At 41.2% G+C, this 15,256-nt stretch overlaps 1 long non-coding RNA gene across 6 annotated transcripts in view; it reads left to right on the plus strand.

The window, feature by feature from the left end:
- The first annotated feature begins 2,812 nt into the window (after positions 1-2,812).
- Positions 2,813-15,256, plus strand: part of LOC101945653 (uncharacterized) — a 100,894-nt gene continuing 88,450 nt past the window's right edge. Inside the window, exons 1-2 of one of the 6 annotated variants that reach the window (XR_010588692.1) lie at positions 2,813-4,360; positions 13,519-13,648. This is a non-coding gene — a long non-coding RNA (uncharacterized LOC101945653). Of the gene's footprint in view, positions 4,361-9,904; positions 10,287-12,624; positions 12,897-13,518; positions 13,649-15,256 lie in introns of those variants that run through there. The other 5 variants (XR_010588686.1, XR_010588682.1, XR_010588685.1 and 2 more) reach the window with 5 other exon arrangements.

A 15,256-nucleotide genomic window follows, 5' to 3' on the forward strand; every position in this document is an offset into this window, starting at 1 on the left:
TGGCTAATAATCACATGTTTAAAATTTCAGTCACCCGATCTGGAAGGAATAGCAACCAGTTCACAAACACACCATAGGCTGATAATTTTTCATACAAACTATTCTGTGAACGTTTGATACTGCAAATGTTCGCAGAACTGAGGACTGATTCAAACAAGAAAAAAGCCCTGAAGTTGTCAGAAAACATATCCGCAGTGAATTTAGCCAGCTCTACTCCTTAATATGTATCAGGATTTACATTTGCAGTATGAACTACTGTTCATACTGTATTTCTGAAACTAGTAACTGTTTCACCCAGTTTTACAGTGTAACAGGTTACTTGCTACACAAATGGTAGCTATGTATGGTAAGCTAGTTGGCAACATTTTTTACTTCATAAATTGGTGACCTCTGGAATTCATACACCATTACCAGAAAATGTGCATGTAGAGCATTGGCTTCACAGCGTTGTGCATTATGTAAGGTGAGAGGTTTGTGATCTTGAGTTCTCATGGTCAGGTGTCAGTGATGTCTGATTACCTGGTCCTATTAATGTTTGTTATCTGAACTTTTCTAATTCTTTCTTAAATTAATCTGTGTTCCCTGCTGTTTTTAGTGCACCTGACTCCCCCCCCATATCTGAAGTTCTCCATTTTATATATATGTATTATATATATTAAAGAAAGGTGTTGATAAATTAATTCTATATAGCTTTTCATAGGGCTAGGTGCCTTACAAATGAGTTCTTGCACATTTAAACCTTTGTGGCATTTTCTGTGTTTAAAAAAAAAAACAAAAACAAATATGCCCTATTAGCTAGTCTGTCAGGAACACTTGATTTGAAGAAATTAACTTGGATTAAATCTGGATTTTCAACAAGGACACGTGGCTTGATCTTGCTCTAGTCAAGTCCATGGGAGTTTCCATTACTTCAGTCTTTGGCTCAGGTCTCTCCCTTACTGCATTGAAGAGGGCTCAATCACTACTACAGCACTGCTGCCACCCCCCCGCCCCGTCTCCTGCTTCTTTTTCTCTACCTCCTCTCTGTAAGGGTCAGGGATCCATGCTGAAGGAGGGGGTGAAGATAAGACAGGTCAGTGACTATTCTGATTGTAAATCAGTAATGTATTGGGGACATACACAGGGTGACTGGTGTAGAAGCAGTTCTTTTCCTTTACAGTTTCTTGAATCTGGAATTACGAAAGGAACCAGAATTGGTCTAGTGACTTGGAAATACCCAAGTAGCATAGTGGGCCGGCCAGGACTGAGGTTGGGGAATACGTTGATAGTCCCTTCCTCTCTTCCTGGAGAAGATGATGATAAATACGGCCCCAGGCAGCACTGTTTTTTCTGCTGCCTCTTCTTCAGAGCGTTCCATGGCAGCCCCAATGGAGCTGTGCTTCCAGGCAGGCAGTGGGATGTCAAAGTCAATGCAGTGGCCTGAAGAGAATTACAGAAGAAAAGTTCTGCCTCTTATGTGTGAAGATGTACTTAACTATTTGCCTTAGTGACCCTTTTCCAGATATTTGAGCAGTGCTAATCATGCCATGCTCACTTCTGAAATAGTGTTTTAGTTTACAAGGTGTGAAGTTAGTAAATGGTGATTTACTTAACGACGCATTATATGATCAAACCGTAAATGCACTAGCAGAAGAATATTCACAACAAAAAATACCGTTCTGGAGAAGTCCTATAGCAGAGTTAGTAAAGAATAGCCTTTGCATCAAATGTTAAGGCCCACCTATAGAACTCTGTAATAGAGAATTACATTCCAGCTAAAGAGATTTTTTTAAGAGTAACTGCTATAGAAATGGTTCCATAGGCTTTTCTTTAAGGCATTCCTTTGGATTTTAAAAATATGCACTGAAGTGTAATTCAGGTAAGGGGTGAAGCCTATGAAACAAGGTAATTTCAGGCAGCTATTTCATTTAAGAGAAACTGGACTTGAGGGTTACAATGCAGTGAGCTGGGAAATTTACATATACGCATAGTGAAACAACCTATTTTTTTAAATTGGAGTAGCTAAAATTATGTGGTAGCCACATCTTCAAGTTACCTTTAGCCTTTCCATGCGTATTGCGATCATGCATTTACATCTTTCAAAAACAAAAAGATGCAAGTTAGGGTATTAAAATGAAGTGTCTAATCCTGCATCCTTTGAAGTCAGTATGGTGTATCGGAATCAGGCCTTAAAACATTAATTCATTAAAAGCAGTGGCGATGGCAGCTTGCTTTGAATGGGATGGAGGGATAGGAGGGAAGCGGGTAGAGTACTCTGCATGGGAAGTTGGTGGGGTGAGGGGAGAACTGTGGCTCTGGGGAGGAGGGGAAGAGAAGGAGCGAACCAGCTCAAGGATGGGAAGAGGGGTCGCAGCAGTTTGTCTGTCTCACTGGCCACCGGGCCATTGGGAATAGCAGCTCCTGGCCCCAATCCAATCTGCTCCCTGATTCAAACCCGGGTGCTATGGCAGCCGCTCACTTCTGCCACCTCCACGCCCCACACGTGCATGGAGTTTACAGAGAACACTGGTTCCCAGAATGCTGGGACAATTCACAGGGTGGAAACAGATCAGCCCTCACAATATTTCCACAAGGCCTGCTGCAGCCCTTCCCCCAATTAAAAGATCAAGTGAGGCTACAATTTAGTAAAAAGATATTTTAAATATCACTTTCTATAATGAAACTATGAAATGAATGTCTATACTTCTAAAAAATGCATTGTTTGTGACTTGCACCATTTAAAATATTTGATATTTAATTATATACATTTCCCCCTGAAAAGTGTAGTTACCTTTGAAACTTTATTTAAAAGTGTACTATATTTAAAATAGGAACTGCTTCTTGTATTTTAATATGATTGGCTCAATTCCACAAGCTGTTGAGAGCCTTCATTTTATATTAATATCAATGGGAGTCACTGGTGCTCAGACTCTTGCTGGATCAGGTCCCAGTAAATTATTTATTCACTACAAAATGACCCCTTTTAAAAAAAATTGTCTCACTTTCATCGGAACTTTTGAGTTTGCAGCAACAAACAAGTGCAACAGTCTTTAATTACATCACATACTATGTTTTCCATAGGACCTGCACCCCGTTCGGTGCACTGAATGCACAGGCGGTCTTCTCAGAATAAATCAGGGTTGTGCAGTAAAGCAGACTGTCTGGAGGACCCCTGCTGCATCTGTTGCAAACATTAGAAGGTGTACATGAACAAGGCAGGAAACTGTACAAAGAGAAAGGAAGGTCTTATGGTTTAGGCATATGCAAATCCTAGCCTGGAGAACTGGACTCCTAATCTTGCCTCTGCCACAGCATCACTATTGGATGCTGGGCATGTCACTTAACCCAAAGTTTTCACAGGTGGCAATGAATTGTGCATGCCTGGTTTCCTGGATCCCAGTGAGACACATCTGGAACCAGATTTTCAGAAGTACTTAACTTCAACTGGTGTCAGTGGGAGCTGTGCTTTGAACTTATGAAGTGCCATATAAATGCTAAGTAATCTGAAATAACCAGGCCCAAGGTGTCTCAACTTAGGTACCTAAAGGTAGTGGACACTTGGAACAAAACTTGGCCTCGGTCTGTGCCTCAGTTCTTGGTCTGTAAATGGGGATAATACTGCTTAATCTCACAGGAGTATTGTGAAAACAAACTCCTCCGTGAAGCACTTATACTATGGTGAAAGAAGCATAGAAATGCACAGAAAGAAATTAGTAATGTTATGTTCAATGCAGGGTTTGGATGGTGTGCATTAAATAAGGGTGAAAAGAAATATTCACTAGCTACCCATTCATTGAATGAGGAAGAGGTCCTGTGGAAGAACATAGTACAGTATGTAATCGTGTAATCAGAATTAGATTGCATCAGACTGCATATGCATAAGGGGCCCAAGTTAAGGTTGCCCGAGCAACTTTAGTTTTGGTGTTTCTTAATTTGAATGTTTGATTTTGCACTCTTAATGTTCTTTGAATGTACTGTAGCAGGGCAGTCACCCCGCTCTGGTTAGAAAGGGGTTAAAAGCAGCCAAGGGAGGCTGCTTGGGTAGTCAGCCACAGGTGTGATTGGACCCAATTAGGGCACAGCTGGCCCTGATAAAAGGGCAGGCTGAGAGCGGGACTCTCGCTCTAGCTGGGGAGCAGAGTGGACCAGGCTGCCTGAGAGAACAAGCAGGGTACCTGAGACAGAACAGGGCAGGGGAAGAGCAGGCAGAGCTAAGGTGCTCTGGCCTGGTGAGTCCCCAGGCTGAGGCCTTGCTTTCTAGCTGTGGCTAGAAAGGCAGCAGGTCCAACCCTTGCCAGTGACGAGTGACCATTTCAGACTGCAGTTCACACCTGAGAGAAGGGGCTAGATGATGATGACTGGCAGTAGCCACTGAGGCAAGGTGGGTGTTGGGGTTCCCCTGGGAGGGGAGACCTAGACTGTGGAGGCACAGCTGTGAGGCAGCACCCCAAGGTAAGGGGCACTGGGGTCTGTGAGGGATGTGGATCCAGAGGTGGTGGAGACAACAGGGCAGGTAACAGAGGGTGAGACACTGGCCCATAGAGGGTGCTCTAAGGCAATGAGAACTGATTCCCTGAGACAGCCAGTGGGAGGCACTGCACCTGTGAGGCAGTGCTCTGCTACAGTAGTTTTCTGGTCCTTTTTTTTTAAAGATATTTGCTTTTTGATATTTACAATAATGGAGAACAACATTTTGATTTAATTGTTTCATCTGCTAATATGGGGAATGGACAGCAAAACACATTTAGGCTGAAGTCCACAGTCCCAAGTGATGAAGATTTATTGATTGTGCTGTGGGGCAATCCATCTCCTCCTATTGTGCAGCTCTTGTGGTGGTGGTTTTGGTTTTTTTTTTTTTTTTTAAACCCCCACAAACTAATTCATATGTGCCACTGACAAAAGTCAACAGCTTTCACCTGCAAACATCCCTCATTCATTCATGGAAAATTTGTAGGCAGCTTTCTGAAGAAAACAAATTTTTACTTGTGAAAATTTCTATTTGTGAGGTGTAAGTTGCCAAGAATCAAGTGTTTGATTACTTTAGTTCTACCCTCCAGCTGTATTGTTTGCATCCCCAAAATTATGCACGTGAAACGGTGGGCACTAGCTTGACTAGTCAGTCTTTTTCCTACTGTTTAAATAGCAGGTAGTACTATTTACATATGAGATTTTATGAGAGCCAAATGGATTTCTAAAGTAAGACCGTATAATTTAATGCAATGAGAGGAAGAATATCCAACTCAGTGACTTTGATTAAGAGGAAGGGGCATTGTTTGGCTTAATTTACTACAAAAGAAGAAAAGTCTTGTTCTTAAATGTAGTTCTGCTCTCTTCTCTTCCTCCACCCTTAAACAACTTTCTTTCCTTGCTAGCTAGGTTCTGTGATATTGGTGAATAAGCTACCTATGGAACAGCTAACATGAGTGTTGACAGCTGGGCTCCCCCCAAAAACCAAGACTGGTAGAGATCATTATCCACAAATGATTTTTAAGGTCCAAAATAAATCTAAGAGAATTTAGTTTACTTCTTGGAATTACTTTAGGCCAGTGGTTCTCAACCAAGGGTACATCAACTCATCTAGATATTTGCCTAGTTTTACAATAGGCTAGATAAAATACGAGCGAAGTCAGTAAAAACAAATTTCATTCAGACAATGACTTGTTTATGCTGTTCTGTATACTATACACTGAAATACAAGTACAATATTTATATTCCAATTGATTTATTTTATAATGACATGGTAAAATGAGAGTAAACAATTTTTCACTATGTGCTGTGACACTTTTATTTTTATGTCTGATTTTGTCAACAAGTAGTTTACGTGAGGTGAAACATGGGGGTATACAAGACAGATTGTACTCCTGAAAGGGGTACAGTAGTCTGAAAAGGTTGAGAACCACTAATTCTGACTGTTAACAATCGGAGGCTTTCAAGGAAGGGAGTGACTAGGGTTGAAAACTAAACAGTGATGGTACTGCTGGGTTTAATCCACGAGTGGGATGGCTCTTTCATTGTCCTTGCCAGCAAGTGTTTCACCACAATTCATACCACCTGAGAGAAATTATGAATCTGTTCTCAAACCAGCATCTTCTGTATAAAAATTGCAGAGTTCTGAGAATAGGTAAGCAAACTGCATGTAATTCTCAGGTAAAAATAGTTACTGTGCATAAGGGTCCCAAATCTATTAAGTCTAATAACTCATTATGATTAAAGGGTATTCATTGATGAGAGATGTGCATACTGATAGATGCCTTAAAGTTTTTTGTGAATTCTTAGAGTATTAAGCTATGTTCTAGGCAGCCAAGATAGTGTTATTCCTAAAACAGTAATCCAGTATCTAATGGATCAACCAACTGTACAGTTGCCAAATTCTGTTCAATTGCCTGGGTACAACTGCAGAGCATAATTCTGTTTAACAGTAGATTAATTTTAAATAAGCAATTAGTATAGTTTAACATTGGTGACCCCAATTTAAAAAAAATCACTGAAGAAAATTGAAACTTCTTACTCAAAATTGAGTGTCCATGTTATTCATATGACCAATATTAGTTACAACAATTAGTCCAGGGCTAATGCTTAGTCCTGCTTCAGTGTAGGGGACTATACTAGATGCCTTATTAAGGGCCCTTCCAGTCCTACATTTGATTCAGTGTCAAATTATTGAAGAGTTAGGCCTTTTCCTCATTTAGTACATGCTTTGGGGCAGACTCCGATATTGAAGATGCTTAAGGGGATTTCCTTACTCTGCAAGCAGTGACAATGAAAGTCAATAGGACTATTTATGGAGTAAGGGGCTAGTCAGTATAATGGGTTTCAGAATTTGGCTTGCTCTCTTCAGAAAACAGTCAAGCTATTTCATAACTTTAGCATACTTATGACCTTTTTGAAGTTAAGTCCTCTTACAAGTATGTTTCCTTTAGTGTACATGCACATTAGGTACATATTTGAGGGTAGCACATAAATAGGGTGGTGGTTGTTGTTGTTTTAATTGTAAGAAGTGTCCAAAAAGTACAAGACACCTAGCCTTAGCAAATGTAGGGAGACAAGGTGGTTGAGGTAATATTTTGTATTAGATCAATTTCTGTTGATGAGAGACAAGCAGTTGAGCTTATGTGACCTGAAGAAGAGCTCTGTGTAAGCTCAACAGCTTCTCTCTAGCCAAGAGAAGTGGATCCAATAAGAGATTACCTCTCCCACCTTGTCCTGAGATATTAGGGGTACCAACACAGCTACAACACCACTGCACAGCAAACATATACAGCCACAGAGAAAGTAGGTCAAGTTAGGGTGATACCAGCAGCCTGACAGTCCTCCTTTAATATAAACTGAAGATCTCAATACTATCGATTGCAGACACCTAGTCTTCATCATTTTTCATGTGAATTAGAAATGGTCTGATGGAAGATGTAGTGAACAATTAGTATTCTGAAGCTAGCATCTCAAACTAACATGTTTGTACAAAGGAATAATTTAATTTGAAAATACACTTTTTGAAAAATGTATTCCTAAATTAGAAAACTATTTTATTGCAGTGAAGCCCAAGACCTTTGGAACATTAACAAGTTTTAGATTTTTTGCTTTCTAAGCACATCTGAGAAATAACCCCCATACTGGTTATAAACATGAGATTCAATTGAATTTGAGGATTGCACTGAAGTCAGTGGAATGTCTCATGGTAGTAAGGAGTACTATGTTCAGTAGCAAGTGTTCACAGAATCAGGTCCATAACTTGAGCTAGTTATGTCTCTGAAATGTTTAATATAAAACACTCTATACAGCTAATTGGTAAACATCTGTGTAAACCTGATAATGCAAATCCTTAACCACATACAGATCCTTTTAAAATTAAAGAGAAACTGCAGGATCAAGCTCTGTGTGTTAATGTACTTTATCATTATTGGATCAAAAAATTAAACATTAAGGATCCTTAAAGCCTGTGCATGTTTCAACCAGATACATTAAGTTTGGAATATTACTTTTATTAAACATTTTCTGCATAATTTGATAAGTCAGCTATCCACAGGCATAACTTTGCTTATCAAATTAAAATACAATTTATGATTTGACTGTGCCAGCAAGAGCTCACAAGGCCCACATGTTTAACTTCAGAGTAGAGAAACTATAAGGCTGCATCGCAACTAATCAGTTTACTTCAATTAGGTGTTTATAAAATTGAATTAAAGTAAGTTTTTAAAAAAAGCCTTAACATTGACTCAAGTTAAACAGTTTGACACTTGAAGCTATAATTTGAATTATTTTTTTTAACTAATACATTTCTATTCAAAAGTTAACCAGGGCTATAAAGCACTCTAATTTGCTCCCCTTAAAGTTTAACCGTTCTGTCGCTGACTTCAATGGGAGCAGAACTGGGCACACACATGGTTCAGAGAGCTTCAGAAAAAGCTGCAATTTGCCCTGTCACCTGCAATCCAATTAAATAAGGATTAAGAATATAGATATTAAAAAAACATTATTAAAATAGCAATAAGGGGTTGATTTTAAATTCACAAGAGCCAGGAGGCTTAAAAAATAAGCCCCTTTCAGCATCTAAAATTCTTGCTCTCCAGAATAAGCCCAATCTTCAATGATTAGTTATGCAAATTTAATGTCCCAGTTTTCTAAAAAATGAAGTTGTTTGCCTTTGAGATGCAATGCCCCTTCAGTGGAAACATTACCAGTCTTCCATTCACAAACTGCCCTAGGTGTTTCCAGATATATGCACTAAATCTTGGCATAACTCAATTCTTTAAGAAAACACTAAAAAACAAATTTAGTCTGTGTCCTAATCTCCCAGTCCTCCCCTACCTGTATTTGTGGGCCACTGCCACATAACTAAGGGCTTTGTGGAGGGCCTCATAGCTAGAATCCCAAGATTTTACACTGATGAGCGGTGATAGTTCAGAGTATAACCTGAGCTCCTTTGAACAACAAAGAGCAGCCTGCAAAGCTGAGTTCTTTGAATCCAAAACCAATTTGGAATCACCAATTGCAGAGAATGCATCTAAACTTTTTTGATGCAACATTTTAAAGACCCCCTAGCCCCAGCTTAATGAATTTAGTTTAAGTTTACTTTAAACAAAAGGGTTCCTTCGCTGAGAACTTGTATCATATTTGTCTAGGAAGATTTTTTTTTTTTTTATTTCTGAAAGTTACAAACCCTAGAAGAGAGTTTACGTGGGGAACACCTGAAGCACACAAGCAAGCAGCACCTGGTGCAATTATCATTCTCTTTATATACACCGGGCATTTATCGTGAAAGTAACGTAATGGCCACAGAGGAGTACCAGCTTTAAGGAAGTTATAGGTTGCGTGCAACTCCGTGAATGCGCTCCTGATACACAAATAGCCAAAAGCCCTGTTTCTTCTAGTAAATCGGTATTGCTTTTTATCCCTCCTGCGAGATTAGATTTCCCTGCCTTTATCTCACTAAAGATACTCATGAAATCCTAACTGGGGACAGAACAGAGAATATCCCTTTGGGAATAAAAATAAGCTAGTAAACAAATAGCAGTCCTTTCCTTTCCCTTCCCTGTATTTAGTGACACAAAGCAACACGCACAGCAGGGTCCTCCCTCCCCCCATCGATGGGAAACTAACCACCAGAGAACAACCGCACAGCCAACTCGTACGCGCGCGCACTATTCCGATCTCCTTAACCCGAGGCCAGACAACTGGGTAAACTGAGGCGGGTTGTTTTGGGCCCCAGACTGATTCCAGCCGAGAGCGAAACTCCTGCCCGCGTCAGCAGGATCGCCGAGCCCAAGCTGCAGTAAGCGTAGTGCTGCGCTCGCCCTGACCGAAGGAGAGGCTAGAACTCTAGGCATATTTAACACTTCCGAGACAACAGATGTGCCAGCCACATGCAGACTTGTCTGCCCTCTTCCCGGGCGGCTGTACATGGGGGGCACCGGTCCCGGTCCCTGGGGGGTTATTACAGGCTCTGCGCCCTGCCCTTACCTGCTGTAGCCGCTGCATCGCCTCTGGCACGGCGAGGTCGGCTCCTGCAAGAGTCCAATGGTGGAAGGGAAAGTAAGACGAGCGCAGCTTAGCTCGCTCTGCAGCTGCGGCAGGAGGAATCAGGCGCTGCTCCCCTTCCTCCTGCTCCACCTCTCCCCGGTCCGAGGGCTCCGCAGCGGGTCAGCCGGCCCCCGGGTTGCGCCGCACTCCGCTCATGACTTGCTAGGTGCCTGTCATGTGCAGCGGCTGCAGGGTGCAGCGGCGGGAGAGCGCGCGAGGCTGCTGCAGGCGCCGCCGGGGAGAGCGATCTGGTGCAGCTGTTGCAGCGCACAAGGGAAAACCTGGCTCAGGTAAACCTGCCGGAGACACACTGCAGCCATTCAGCCGGGATCCAGCAGCTCCCTCCATCCTCCTCACCTGCTGCTGCAGCTCTGCTGCGCGGGGAGGGGGATGAGGAGCCAGACAAAGCGCTTCGCACCGATCCTACCACCCCCAGGGCCCGACACGCCTAAATTTATGCGGGCGGCAGCTACGCACCCAATAATAACCAGGGAAGCCCAGGGGAGAGGGAGCTTGCAGCGCGCTAACGCTGCAAGCCAGGGGACTTTGCCCAGGGAAGGTTTTGCTGGCAGTGAGCGGGGGGAGGAGGGGAAGCCCTGTGCTAGCTGCTTGGAGGGGTTTGTGTCTCTGGGGTGTCTTGTCCTGTGGTTCCTTCCAAGCAGGGCTGGGCCGGGCTAGTTCTGCGGTGTGGGGGCCCTCCGAGGAAAGTCTGGGTGCTGCAGGGTTGGTAGCGCTTTTCCCTCCAAATCAGCAAAAATAATCCGCTGCCCCTTTTCGGGCAGGCGCCTTGGCGTTGAAGAGGGAAATAATCTAGGGGCCTTTTCTGTTTTGCACTGGCGACAGCGAGGCCAGCTGTCCCATCTGTTTGAAGCACCAGGCATCTTTCCTCTAATCCATCCCTTGTGTTTGTTCCAGAAACCTCACACGTTTGGAACAAAAGTTTCCCCCCACAAGGTGGTGGTGGGCGGCTGGGTGGGTCACCATGTGTTTCAGATCGTTTTGCACTTGGTTACAAATATTTTGCACACAGCTTCGGTTGCTTGGGATTTGTAGAGATCCGCTGGGTCTGGCTACACTGATTATTTTCCTAATATTTCCCACTGGTGCTGCTCTGACATAGCAAGGATGGTAGCAGCTAGCCATAGCTAAGTTCTTGGCCATCACTAATTATCGAGACTTTACTTTGCTCGCTCGGGGTTGTATAAGAGAGTGTTTGAAACACCAGAGGTCACTCTCTATTAATGTTAGGACTTGTCTACACGGGGAGTTATTCCTCATGAGCTCCAGCCCCAGGTGTGGACACTGGAATAAGGGTGTCCATAGTTGGAGTTAATCAGGAATAACTCCATGTGTAGACAAGTAGGTGTTACCACCGACACTGAAGCTCCAATAGTGGAAAAGTTTAAGGGGGAGGAAATTAGTATGGAGGCTGCTTTTGAAAGAATTAAGGTTTCTACAATATGTTGGCTAATGCTAACTTAGGTACGCACACCTTCTCTTTCCCTCAATTTCAATTGGATCCAATATTCTTCCTTTCCTAGACTGTAGTGTGATGTTGCTATGCTCTGTTGAATAGGCGCTGTATATTCCACATTTGGGAGACGTGCTCCATACCCCTGGTTTGTAAAGCACTTTGGGATGACAGTGCTATATAAATGTACATTTTATTTTAATCGGAATTATAAATTAGATGATGTAGTAACAGCAGTTGGCATTTAGGGGACAGGGAAAAACAAAAAAAATGTGCATGTATGTATATGGCATAGTAGCCTGTCATATGTAATGACTAGAAAGCAATATGCTAGTTTTCAATAGCTTGTGTTTTGGGATAGGCTTGTGGAATACTATAGGACAGGTATCATATCTACATCTCCGTTCCTTTCCAGTAGTTTTGTAATAGTAATGGCAAGCACATTTTTTTTTCAACTGTCTACCTAAGAAATTATTTTTTAATTCAAATGATGTTTCTTTTTGTTTTCTGGTAACTATAAATGTGGAGCCATTATGATTTATTTTCAGCTGGCATTTTAATCATAGTCTGATCTTTTTGGAGTTCGGGTTTGAAATTGTAAAGTGTTCAGAAGCTTATTTTAAAAGTAAAGTCTGACCTTTCAAGAGAGTAGTACTTTCATTTGTGACAGTCAGCTCTGTAAGCATTAGTCAAACGTTCAAAACAAAATAAAAAAAATTAAAGGAACACTGTAAAATGAAAGAACACTAATTTCTGAAGAAAACATTTTACCTACTATTATTACAACATATGCTATTATTAAATGAGAGACTAAGAAAAATAGAGAAATCAGTTTGTTTACACTGTGCAATTATTAGCACTTCATATAGGCATTTTCACTGTTTCCTTAGCTTCCTCTGTTGTTTGCCTGTGTTTTTTGCACAGCAACAATGGAGAAATGTTATATAAATTAAGAAAATGTAACTAAACCCACAAAACTAGTAGATATTGCACTAATACAACTTTTAGCTTAATTTTGTAAATTCACTAGACATAAAGCTGACAATGCCCCTTTCAAAATACAACATTTAGATGTGGTTTTGGTAATTTACTTTTCAAAATATTTTCATTCTCTCTAACCCAATTATTATAATAAAGAAAAGGGTACAGTTTTAGCTTGAGAAATCTCTTTAACCAGTAACTCTCCTTCACATCTCTCCCTCTCTGTGTGTCCCATTCACTCGCTTTACCTTGCGTGTGGCTTGCATATTAGTAGAAGACTTTAGTTTGAGACCTACATAGTTTTGCCTTTCGTAAAATTCTTTGGCATTCTAACTTAAAAGACTGGTAGCGTAATACAGAGAATGTTGTCTGTTACTTCCCGGAAAGATGGCATGTATTAAATCTATGCTTTCAGAGGAGCAGTCGATAGCCACGACATATAGACTAGGTAAGAAAATTAGGTAAAAATCTTCTTCTGTTTCTGTGAGAGGAATTTCAGTGGTGCTATACACTGAATCTTTGCTCGGTGCCCTAAATATGACATAGCTGCACCGTCCCAGGGAAGAACTGTAACTCAGAGTCACAATGCCTCCCCTGTTTCCCCCTGGGTTCCTAGTGGAGAGAAAGTGGCTATAGCTTTTCTTCCTGTCTGTAGCATACTTTCACTCTGGTGGCAGAAGTAATACTGAGCGTGCAGTCTCTTCTCCCCCACCTGCACGCTCAAATGAAGAAATGGGGAGGTCCCCCAGCAGGTGGGGTTCTTAATCACCTGTCTAGCTGCATTAGGGCCAGGCACGATCTGTGCCTAAAGCAGTACTAACAACTTTCCATAATCCAAGCTCCATCGGTTATAATACAGGGGTTCTCAAAATGTTTCCATAGTGTGGGTCATTTCTTAATACGCGTTTTGTGGGCTTCCTCCCCTCCTTTTCATGATCGCCTTACACATCCCTGTGGTAACCGCAACAATGGAAAAGTAATACTAGGGGAGTATGTATTTTAGCATCTTTCAGGCTATGTCTGTTGTCATTTTTGAAAAATAGTTAATCATACTGTCTGCCTTTTTCCAGCTTCTTTGTAATTAGGATCCTGGACATCTGGAGAAACATCTGAAAGCAAGGACAGCTGGTAACTGTGACCTATCCGCTTTCCAGGGACTACTAATAAGTGCTCTGGGCCCATTTGTTCCATTGACCACAGGTACTGCAGTCTTAACACCTTAAGGGAAATCCTTAGAAAAGGTGTTGATTCTGCTCAGCTAATTGCAGGATCAAGCTGCTAACCTACCTTTTAACTATCAATAGGGTTATTTAGATGACAAACAATGACCGCAACATATGATCAGAAACTGGAATATATCAAAGTGATTTTATCTATCGCGTTTTCATTTTTGGTCAGTGATATTAGGATTTATTAGTAATATAAGTCTAGGACTGCAGATTCTTTAGCCCTTTTAACACACCAAAATATTATTTGCATATCTCATAGTTTGTGTAAAATTGGGATAATACTTGCCTACTCCTGCATGTGGTACTGTGATGATTACAAAATGCTTTGAAGATAAATGCTAAATATTTTTTCAAAGTATTTTTAAAAAATAGGTATTTTTTCTATTGGTGCTTCTAAATAGTTTTATATTTCTGCCTTTGAGTTTATTGCTAACTGCACTGAACATGAATATTTTTAAAATGGTGTATTTGAAAGAAACATTTTAGATACATGAAATTTGAAAATAAGATAAAGTTACATTCACTTTTCTTCCTGATGTAGCAACCAATTCAAATTTAAAGACTTCTTAAAATTGTATGAAAAATTCCCAAAGGGAAAATGAATATGTTAAAAGATACTTTAATTTTCTTGCCTGAACTCGGCAGTTGATTCATGCGATTGCAACAATTATGCCATACCTGTTACGTGGCATTTGTTTTAGTATTTCATGATTAACCAAGTAATGTTTGTTCAGCATTTTGGTCATCTAGAGCATTATATTAGTAACTATCTTAAAAAAATCTTATGACTGGAACTTTATTTTGATACATAAGCGATTGTTTAGATGAGACATTAAACTGAGGTCTCCTCTGCCTATTTCTGCTGAAAGTTAAAGACTTAGGGAGACTTTTTTAAAAGACCTAGGGAATAGCCTTACTGTTGTGATCAATATTTCCCCTATAAAGATGAGACTTTCTAATGAGTACATATTAATAGTACTGCTTTGCACTTCCTATAGCATTCTTCATCCAAAGATTTCAAAGTACTTTAAAGACATAAATTAATTAAATCTCCTGGCTCTTCTGTGGTCTAGATAACTATTACCCCCATTTTACAGATGGGTGAACAATGGTTAAGGCCTGGTCTACACTAGAAAATTAAGTTAGCTTAACTATGTCACTCAGGGTTGTAAAAAGTCCACACCTCTGAGTGGCATAGTTAAGCTCACCTATCTCCCAGCGTATACAGCACTAGGTTAATGGAAGAATTCTTTTGTTGGTCAAGCTACTGCCTCTGGGGGGGGGGGGGGAGTGGGGGTGGATTACCTACACCAACAGGAGAATCCTTCCCATCGGCGTAGATAGTGTCTATACTTACATTTTATAGCGCTCCAACTTGCTGGCTCAGGGGGGTGAAAAATCAGCAAGTTGGAGCACTTTAAAACACGAGTGTGGACAGGCTCTGAGCACTGGGAGCCATGCTCCCAGCACTCAGAGCTATTCCCCTCGTGGAGGTGGATTACCAGGAGCGCTTGGAGAGCTCTCTCCCAGCGCTCATGTGTGACCACACTCACACTTCAAAGTGCTGCCGCGGGAGCAC

Source organism: Chrysemys picta, chromosome 6, assembly GCF_011386835.1.
Source record: "Chrysemys picta bellii isolate R12L10 chromosome 6, ASM1138683v2, whole genome shotgun sequence".
Taxonomy (NCBI): Eukaryota; Metazoa; Chordata; order Testudines; family Emydidae; genus Chrysemys; species Chrysemys picta.